General features: G+C 50.2%; 1 long non-coding RNA gene across 1 annotated transcript; it reads left to right on the top strand.

Moving 5' to 3' along the window:
• Positions 1–7,470: 7,470 nt before the first annotated feature.
• LOC125404353 (uncharacterized) lies at positions 7,471–9,799 on the top strand. The gene is made up of 2 exons (XR_015002457.2): positions 7,471–8,584; positions 9,526–9,799. It is a non-coding gene; the product is annotated as an uncharacterized LOC125404353 (long non-coding RNA).
• Positions 9,800–10,375: the final 576 nt, after the last annotated feature.

Below are 10,375 nucleotides of genomic sequence, written 5' to 3'. Positions count from 1 at the left end.
AGGGCTAGTAGAGCCCGGTTTGTGAGTTGGTGCCGGCACAGGCCTGGCTCCTGAGCCTGACACAATGCTGCCCTTTCAGCCCACTAGACTATGTACACCAGAATCACTGGGGAAGCAGCATGACTTAACCAAGGTTCCTTGGGTATCATGGAAGAAGGGGGCGAAGCACCCACTGGAGACACAGGAAGACAGCCTGGGAGAGCCAGAAGAAAGATGCACTAGGCGGACAGATTTCCACGCCCAAGAGGAGGGAGGTTCAAAAACCACTTTCTGCAAGCTCTCCTGAAAACTGATTTCTGGAGACTCCCCAAATTGCCTCGCTGGTGCTGATATACACTTCCAGTTACCACCCAGGCTTCCCTGGTTTTATTTTCTCCACCGGGACTCTTGCTTTCTCCTTGGCAAACCCCCGATTTCCTTGAATTGCCTGCAGCTGCCCCCTTTCTTGCTGGCTCTGCTGCACTGCTGGTCTTCATACTGACCCAACTGTGGAAAATGGGGAGGGCCAAGCAGGGCCCCACTGTTCTGAAAGGGAACACTGAAGTCAAACAGACTTATGCCTTGGTCACAGAATTGGGCTCTGGTTGGATCTTCCACACCTGTCTCTTAGGGGTACAAACCATTTCCTGAGGTGTTAGGAAAGATAGCCCAAGGATAGGAAAAATGTCTCCCAAATGGCATCCAGGAAGAAAGTGTCACCAAGTCTAGAAACTGTACACTTGAGTTTGATTTGCAAGGTGGCCCTCTAGGCCCAGCCAATCAAGTACTCCCAAATTAGAAGGAATGGTCTGAGGTTATGAATTTTGAGGGGGAAAAAAAACCAAACACACTCCACAAGGTCAGCATTGGCACAGGGTACCCACTATTTTCCTCTTGCTTTTAGAAGGGGGGGGGCGCAAGAAGTTCAAGAGAGAATCCTAGGACGACTCCCTCACAGAGCCTTATGTGGCCCCTATGGGTGCCACAGAAAGGTGGCCTTCTGAATTCTTTTGGAAATACTATCTGATGAGCTAAACTATAAGTACAGGGTTAGGCTAAGCCATCTGGGTGGGTCCAGCTGAACCACACCTGTTTGGATGCTGACCCCGTTGAGAGAAGACGATATCCACACGTTATCCCCTTTCCCTTGTACTCACCTTACAAGGACTTGGTTAACTTAAGGGAGAAGGATTTTTTAACGAATAAATGGAAATAATAGTAGTAGTTAATTTTTGCACTATCAAATAAAAGATATGACCAAAGTGTGCACTCAATTCAGAATCTTTTACATTCGTTAAACTATTGCCTAATTCTTCTGAGATCAGCAGAGTTGGTCATTTCTTTAGTGTAATTTCCATTGACCAGTATACATCCTTAGATGTGCAGTAGGGGGAGGGTGGGGTGTGGGGGGGAGCCCCTGCGTCAAGACAATTCCAGTGTTAACTTCAGAAGCAAACGCTATCAAAGTGTGGAGACCTTTTTCAGGCACAAAGCTCCATCATGACCTTCATGGACTCACTCAAATGGGCTCTAGAGTCACACCTCTAGTTTGCCAAGGTCCAGCCTACCCTGGCCAGATGTCCCATTTCACTGCCAACAGGCATGTGGCACCACTGTGTGCCTCTCAGTAAACCCACCTCTTCTTTTACTCCCATCCCAGCACCCCAAAGAAAACAAAACCCAGAAAAGATTTCCCTTCTCTCTGGAAGCCTCTCTGTGTTGTGATAATTTTATTTCGGGGCGTTTCTGGATTTTGTGTGTCTCTCATCAGTTAATCCCGTGAGACAAACAGCCTCTCTGAAGAAGGCAAAGGTGAACAACTCTACACCGTTGGAAGAATTAACACGGCCTGGAGAAAGAAATGGGATATGCCGAGGATATCCCGCGTTTGTAGCTAATGCCTTCACATTCCTGAGGATTTTCACTCTCCCATCCATCAGGAGCAAGAAATGCGAGCTGATCTAATTAGCTGCCCATTTTCAGTTCACAGTCTGCTCTGCCAGGGCTGACCTTGGAAGCCTTGTGCAGCCTCGGGTTTGCAGGTGTTGGGCGCTGCGCCTTGGGGGAGGGGTTCCCTTAGGCCGCGGTCAGCCTGGACCCAAAAATATTTGGTTCCAAAACCTCTTCGGTAAACAAACACAGGTTTCTCAAACAAAAGTCGCTCGCTGGGCGACACTTAGCACTTTCGACCTTTGACTACGTACAAATTCAGCAGAGCCTCCCGCAAAGCAGCCCAAGGGCTGCGGCCTGAAAACCCAACGCTGGATATTGTCTCTTAGGATTGGAAACCTCATTGATGGACTTTCTCCTGAATCAGATGCCAGAACGGATTGGGTATAAAGATTTCCCCCTCCCCCAAACGCGAGTGTAGGCCAGGGTCCGAGAACAGACTAGTTGCAGGCTTGTAACCCTTCGTTTCCGGGAAGATTTTCCTTTCCATATTGGAAACTTCTGGAAACTACAAAACCAAGAGACAAAAAAAGCGACCCTGCTACTTGAAGGAGAGCTCCCTCTCTGGGGAACCAGGTACTTGCAATCCTCGGAAGTGAGGGTGGAGAGCGGAGGAGAGGGAGGCGCTGGGCACTGGCCTACTCCAGCTCTTGGCTTGAAGGATAGGAACGTTTCCCCGCACCCGCAGCGGTCCAGTCTAATAGCCTGAGCGGGAGGAGAGGGGCCCCACGCTCCCTGCTTCCCTGTGGAATGACCCAGCACTGCAGAACGGAGCACACGGCACCCCTGCCCAGAGGAGAGCCAGGCCGCTCCCGCTAGCCTGAGTAAAGTGTCTGTGCGCCGAGTTCAGCCCGGTGAGCTCATCCCGTGAGGGCTCGCGTCAGCGGGAGCTGGCTGTACTGCCAGGGTAGGTGGCGGTGCGTGTGGATCGATGGGTGGGTAGAGCTTCTCTCGGGAAGAAACCAGTGATCCAGTCTCTCCTCCACAAATTAGCGGTCTCTCTGGAGCACAGCTGCTTTTTCCGGCCTCCTAATTCCACTCGCCCCCTCTCCGCTTCACCAGGTTGGTTAGGGGAATCCCTTCGCCGAGCTTTTAGTGTCAGATTCCCAGAGCGACTTTGAGTAAGTTTCCTCCAAGAGTGGAGAAAAATCAAATCCTTGAGGCTATCCGGCACCCATTCATCTGCTCCGGCAGCAACTTCCTGGGCAAGCAGTTTGGGACTGATTCCTAGTGACTTATGTATGCACCGAGGTGCCCAAAGAGGGAGCTTTGTGAGGGGTATAGAGATCTGCACTGGCATCCCCTGGCTTGAAGCAAGGCGCTAGGGCTATGCCCTCGCCTTCTAGGGAGGAGGACCTCCGGGCACGCCACAGTCCGGGGCTAGGCAGTCAGAACTAAGGACTTCGACGCTGTTTGGCCCGAGAGCTTTTCCTCCCAGGCAAAAGCCAGTTTCCCCGAAGCCCCGCCCCCCATCTCGTGCCCCGAAGGGCTTACTGGACGCGACAGGAATGAAGTCTCCTCCCCTGTGCCCACCACCCCGGCACACAGAGGAACCGCTAGGCGCGGATTTGTGAATGAACCGCTGAGTTTTCCCCCAGCTCACAGATCAGAGGGTTGTGCTCGCTCTACCGACGTGGTCCAATGAGCGTCTGCAATAAGAGCTTAGCGACAAAGCTGGGGTTACCGCGGGCGGACTTCGCGGTGCTGCGCTGCTCAGGGCGGGACAGCGGAGGGGGCCAGAGCAAAGACTGGAACTTCAAAGCCTGTTGCCAGGGCTCAGTGAAAGGGTGGCCCTCCGGGATGGCACGGTCCGCAATAGCACTGCCCCACCCACCTGAACACTAAAAGGCTATCCAACACGGACCTTGGTGACACAATTTCCGCTGATACCACCCCCTGCCCCCATTGGTGTTCGGGGAAAGTCTTTGAGTTCTCCCGGAGACCCTTGGCAAAGGCTTACAGCCTGGGACTTGATCTGGCTGCTTCCGGAGCGAAGGTCTCCACCCTGAATAGCCACGTCTTTCAAGGCCCTCACTGCCAACTCGTACCTTTTAAAATTAACATCATCGATTGCTTTCCTGGTGCCCTCGTACTGGGGGAGGGAACAGGAGGAGCGGACACCCACAACCGCCCTGGCGGGTGCAAGCATCGCCTCCCCACCTCATTCACAGCTGAAATCCCCACCACTCCTTTTCAGAAAGAGGAATCGATCCGGAGATATCGACCTGCACGCTCACAAGGGCTCTCTCTCCCTGACCAGTTGGGTCTCAGTGGCATCTGAGTCTCATACCTGGGAGGAAATTCCTTCCTCGTAGTTATTGCCTCCTGAGCAACCTGATGTGCAGATTTTAAGTTTATATGCTGTTTTCCTAAAGAAACCTGGAGGAGGAGGAGGGCAGGAGAGGGGGCACGATGGAGAGGAGGGTGAGGTCAGAGGTTAGGGGAGATTACGGATCAGCGCCCCTTCTCATCCTCAGTGGCCCAGAGGGTGGGGGGGGAATCACTGTAGCAGGAGATTCGGACACCTCGTTAAAAAGCTTTTGTTTGGGGGGAAGGCCTGCCATCCAATGAAGACACAAGATAAAGTCTAAACGACTAAATATCTGGCTGGATGGAATGGGGAAGAGGAACCTAGCCTAAAAGGCATGGACAAAGACACCCATAGGGGCATAACGCTATTTTCTCTCCTTAGACCCATCTGAGCGAGCTCAGTTCCAGCTCCACTAGCAGGGAATAACCGTTCTGTCCAAAGGCGAGCAATCAGGCTTAGTTAGGGCTTTGCTGGGCAGGGAGGCAGAAGGCTCTACCCCGACTCCTCTCATGTTAAATTAGCTCAGTGGGTTGAATTATTCTCACTCAGTTCTCCAGCCACAGGGATGGGTCAGACGCTATGGCAGCCAAGGGAAAGTCAAAGAAGCATGCAACTCTAATGTTTCCTTCTGAACTTCACCACTTCCTGCCAAACCTACTCCCTGCCATCAGCCAAGAAGGAATGGGGTCTTGAACTCCCACCAAGTGATTGCCCACTCACCTCTCTGTAATGAGGCTTCAATGTGGAGCTGTCTCCTGAGACTCCCCCTGGAAGGTCTAGTGGGCTTTGAGTCCGGTTGCCCAGCCCCCGGTGGCTGGCCCAGTCTTACTCACCCAGCTGCTCTGGCACACTTTTATCTTAACCTTGGAGGCCTGAGGCTTCACCCCTTGCCCTCCTAGGTCAGCAGCCTGATCTTGCCAATCCTGGGTCACCAAACCATTCCTTAGCTGGGAGTTAGAGGGTGAAGGTGCAGAGTGGGGGTTGTCCTTCATCACAGCTATTCCTAATGCACTAGAACATTCTCCCTCAGGATTCTTGGACACAGACTGGCCTAGAGTCCCTGACAGCTGTCCAACCTTAAGGAACAAGTGTGTTATCTTAATTATTGTCAGGTTCATCATTGAAGGTGAACCTCAGGAGGTGGGGTGTGGCTGGCATGTAGCAGCAGTCCATCAACACCCTCAAACCTTTTGATTTCTTTACACCCTAAAAAGTTAATGAGGATCTAAAGGCACATTTGCTTATTGACAACCTATCTACTGATCATTACTGTCTTAGAAATTGAAATGTTTAAAATACTTTAGTAAATCTATTCATTTTCAGTTGCTATGCGATACACTACATAATATGCTTTGATGAATATTTGTTGAATCCCCCAAATAATAGATCAGTCTCAAGAATGAAGAGTAATGGTTTTATTAATTTTAATCACTTCTTTAAGAGCTGGCTTAACAGAAGATGGTAGGATTCCTATTTCTGCTTGCGCAACTCATTCTTTTGCTACACATGAAGGGAGAAAATCCTAGTGCATATGTAGCTCATGACAAAAGGCGGATTTCACTGGTCAGGTCACATATGAACCTGTGGGGTTAAACTTCAACAAGTGGCAAACAACCTCCTTCTTCATTTTTTTTCCTCCTCCCCCTTCTCCTTTCTACTCCCTCACCTCTCCTCTCACCCTCTTTACAGTAAGAGGAGGTGGGATTCATGGCCTTTCACATGCTAGGCAAGTGTTCTACCTCTGGGCCCTCTTTTTACTTTTTATTTTGAGACAGAATCTAATTTACCCAGGTTGGTCTCCATGTGTCATTCTCTTGCCTCAGCTTTCCAAGTAGCTGGAGTGACATGCCTGAGCCCTCAGAGCCTGATGCTGTTGCTTCAGGACTTCCAGGCATCTCTGGCACTCCAGGTGGCTCTTTCCTAGCTTGTGCCAGACTGTGTTGGACACACCAGCACTCCTCTACATGGCCACCGTATTTCTGTACACTACAGCTCCCAGTATGAGAGTTCCAATTCTTCTTCCTTGTTTTCAAGGGCTGTGATTGACAAAATAACAGTCAAGGGCATCTTTCTTTCTTTCTTTTTAAATCAGGGTCATGCTCTATAATCTCGGCTATTCTGTATTGTTCAGGCCAACTTTCAGCTCAGCCTCAATTCTTCTCCCTGTGTCTCCCAAATCTTGGGATCACGAATGTGAGACACCATGTCTGGACTCAATGGAATTCCTATGTCTGTATACAAGTTTGCGTGTGATCTTGTGAAGCCCAGGGGTTGAGGCCAGATGTTTTCCTCTACTGCTCTCTACTTTATTCATTTATTTATTGGAAGAGAGTGTTGACATGTAATGAACCTTCCTGTGTGGTTAACATGTGTCAATATGTAATGAACCTCCCTGTGTGCTTTCAAGCCACCAGGGCACAGGTGCCTTTAATGCCTTTCCTCTGCTCCTCAGCTCTTCTGCTGAAGAGTTTGGCTTTTATGATGACAAACTTTCCTGTCCCTAGACCTTTGCAGTAACCCAGTTGTGCCACATCAATTATGGAAGCAGCTCTATTATCACTGTGGGCTCCATTTCTCCATGTCTGCTACTGACTGATGTCCACAGTTGAACCAGGCTGGCCATTGGGCAGAAGCTCCTGGTTCTTTTTAAGTGGGAATGCCTTGAACCAACTTTCCCAAAGTCACCTGAATGGTATTTTCCTGGCTAGCATGAGAGTAAGACAGACATCGAGTCCTCAGGGGCACAAAGCAGTTAACTATCCAAAATTCTTTAGGGACGGGAAGGGAGACACTTTCTGGTTCCCTGGGTGATTAGAAACTCTGAGGAGGACCCTGGGCAACTGTCTGAACCCAACTTATAAGGAATAGGCACCAAGAGCCGTGTGACTCCTTGCCCCCTGTGATGTGTACAGACTTCTGGGTACAGGCAAGTCAGATGAAGAGGACAGAACAAGGAAGGATTCTTTCTAGAGCAATGGCTCAGAGGGGTGGGAGGTTTCCCACAGGGTGGGGTGTAGGACATGGGGGGACTGGACTGCATCTCCCTGCAGGACGGGTGCTTTCAAAATGAGCCAGTCGTATGGGGGAGATAAACTGGGAGTCATGTTCAGAGCACAGGCTGAAGTGAGATGAAGGAGAAGGTTCCAGGGCGAGATGAAGGCAAAGTTGGAGGAGGAAGGACTGGGAGGTGCTCGGGGGGGGGGGGGGCGGGGGTAATGTGTTTTCTACCTAAGCATAAGGACTTGAGTTCTGATACCTTGCGACCACATAAACACTTGACTGGGTAGGACACGGATTTGTAACCCCATTTCTTAAGACAAGGGAAGGTGGGAACCAGAGAATCTAGGACTTGCGGGTCCGCTAGTTTAGCTCAAACAGTAAGCTTTGGATTCAATGGGAAACCCTGCCTCAAAAACTCAACTAGAGAGCAACTGATGTTGACCCCTGGACTCTGTACAGCCTGGAGAGTACACTAATGTGTACACACACACACACACACATACACACACACACAGGGGGGTAAGTTTGTTGTGGGATATTGGGTTACACTGAGTGAAGATGTATTGTGATTAGTTTAATAAAAAGCTGCATGGTTAGTAGCTAGGCAGGCGAAGTTAGGCAGGACTTCTGGGCAGAGAGAGGAACTCGGGGTTAGAATCTGGCATGGCAGGAGACACCAGCAAGATACTGAGGAAGTTAGATGTACAGAATGGAAGAGAGATAAAAAGCCACGTGGTAGAATGTAGATCAATAGAATATGATTAAGTAATAAGGGCTAGTTGGGAACAAGCCTAAACTAAAAGCCAAGCTTTTATAATTAATAATAAGTCTCTGTGTCATTATTTGGGGATTGTGGTTAGAAAAGAAAGTCCAGCTGTAGTGTAGAGGGTACTTGCTGGAGGAGGCCAGGCGGGCTGCCTACCAGTCTCTGTCATTCCCATTCATACTTGCATTACGTTGAGACCAAATGACAGTCAGGTTCACAGCCACTATACTTTTCATACCAGTGAAACTGGTCCCCAGCCTAGAGTGATTCAGGTTGTAGAGGATGTGGTGGTTTGAATAAGAATGACCCTCGTAGGCTCATATATTTGAATATTGCTTGGACCCTAGTTGGTGAACTGTATGAGGATTAGGAGTTGTGGCTTTGCTGGAGGATGTGTGTCACTGCAGGTGGGCTTTGAGGTTTTAAAAGCCCATGCCAGGCCCAGCCTTTCCCTTTCCCTCTCTCTGCCTTCTGCCTGCAGATCAGGATGGAAGCTCTCAGCTCCTGTTCCAGCACCAGTCTGTCTGCCCGCCCCCATGCTCCCTGCCATGGTGATTACGGACCAACCCTCTGAAACTGTAAGCCAGCCTCTAACTAAATATTTCTGCTTATATGCTGCCTCTGTCCTGGTGTTTCATCACAGCAATAGAACAGTAACTGAGACAGAGAGGCTGGGGCAAGGGCGGCACAATTTGTAGAATGCAGAGCAGACTATGGGGAGTGCAGAAGTCACTGTAGGAAGGACAAGAAAGTCCAGCGAGACACGGATGTGGTAGAGTCCAGGAGTTGAGAAAGAATGCGAATTCCCGTGTGGCCAAGCAAGGGAAGAGTTGACGGTCTGTAGGCCACAAAGGAACTACATATGGCCTCACCTCGTACAAAGGAAGTACATGACAGCCAGTGGCCTTGAAGAGTCAGCCAGGGAGGACTTGGCTCTTGAAACTGGGCTAGAGGAATGGAAGAAAAAGGGGTCACATGATCAGGGGAAGGAATCGACTCCAATGGGAGGCCAATGTCATCTAGGAGCTAAACCTCCACGTGTCCTCTGAGCCCTCTGAGCTGGCCCTGCCTCCTCAGCCAGATTTAGCTGCTGCCATCCATGACTCATTCTCCCCGAGAGACCCTGAGAACCTCAAGGAACTGAGTTCTCACTTCTAGCACCAAAGCTATGGAGGCCATGAGGACAGACTTCAGAGTCGGGACAGCATCACTTACCTCTAGGTCACACCCAGAAAGGCTGGTGCTGGCTTTGAGCATGCCTAGTGTCAGTTTTTGGTGTAGAGTCTCTAGTTTCCTCTCAGGCAGAAGCAGCTGGCTATGTCCCCTAGACTGAAGGACCTTACCCGTTCATAATGTCCATCTGATTCCCCATCTATCTGAATCCAACTTTCTGATCTACACTGCTCCCCACCGCTTCACCTTTTAGTGGAAGCTCCAATAAAGTTTCTGTCTGTCTCTCTGCAGGACAGGCTGTATCTCTGCACTCTGGCCCTCACATGTCCTCTCTGCCATACCACAGGTGATCCAGCTACCAGCTGTTCTAATTCAGAGTGCTTATCCAAAGAAAATGAAGTCATTGTCCCAGGGAGACCCTGCCACACCATTCAGAATGACCCAGGTGTGAAACCAGCCTCAGTGCCAGCTGAAGGAGGGATGGATGGAAAAAACGTGGAGTGGACATGGAGTATTAGTATTCAGCCAGAAAGAAGAATGAAACACTGTTATCTGCAGCAAAATGGATGGAACTTGAGAGTGTTGTGTGAGATGAAATGAACCAGACATAGACAGACAAACTTCATACATGTTCTGATGTAGAAGCAAAGAAAAAGCCAACCTGAGCACAGAGAAGTAATGAGGAGAGATTAGGAGGGAAGAAAACTGGGTGCTGGTTTCATTAATGCATGAGGTACACATGTAGAACTGGTACCCCAAATCCCATTAATTTGTGCAATTAAAAATAGATAAAATGTAAAGTAATAGCTGCAGGTGGAGGCAGTAACAAGGCAGGTGAGGAGGCAGGTGGGGAAAGGTGAGAAGGTAGGTGGGGGCAAGTAAGGAGGCAGGAGTGGGGCAGGTGAGAAGGCAGATGGGGCAGGTGAAAATGCAGGTGGGAACAGATGAGGAGACAGGTGGGCAGGTGATAAGGCAGGTGAGGGCAGGTGGGGAGGCAGATGGGGCAGGAACAGGTGAGTAGGCAGGAGTAGGGCAAGTGAGTAGGCAGGTGGGAACAGGTGGGGAGACAGGTGGGGCAGGTGAAAATGCAGGTGGGGACAGATGAGACAGGTGGGAGCAGACGAGAAGGCGGGTGGGGGCAGGTGGTAAGGCAGGTGGGGGCAAGTGAGAATGCAGGTGGGGGCAGATGAGAAGGC

The sequence above is a fragment of the Myodes glareolus genome, chromosome 6 (genome assembly GCF_982192425.1).
Source record: "Myodes glareolus chromosome 6, mMyoGla1.1, whole genome shotgun sequence".
Classification (NCBI taxonomy): Eukaryota; Metazoa; Chordata; class Mammalia; order Rodentia; family Cricetidae; genus Myodes; species Myodes glareolus.
This window is presented reverse-complemented; position numbering and strand designations above follow the sequence as displayed.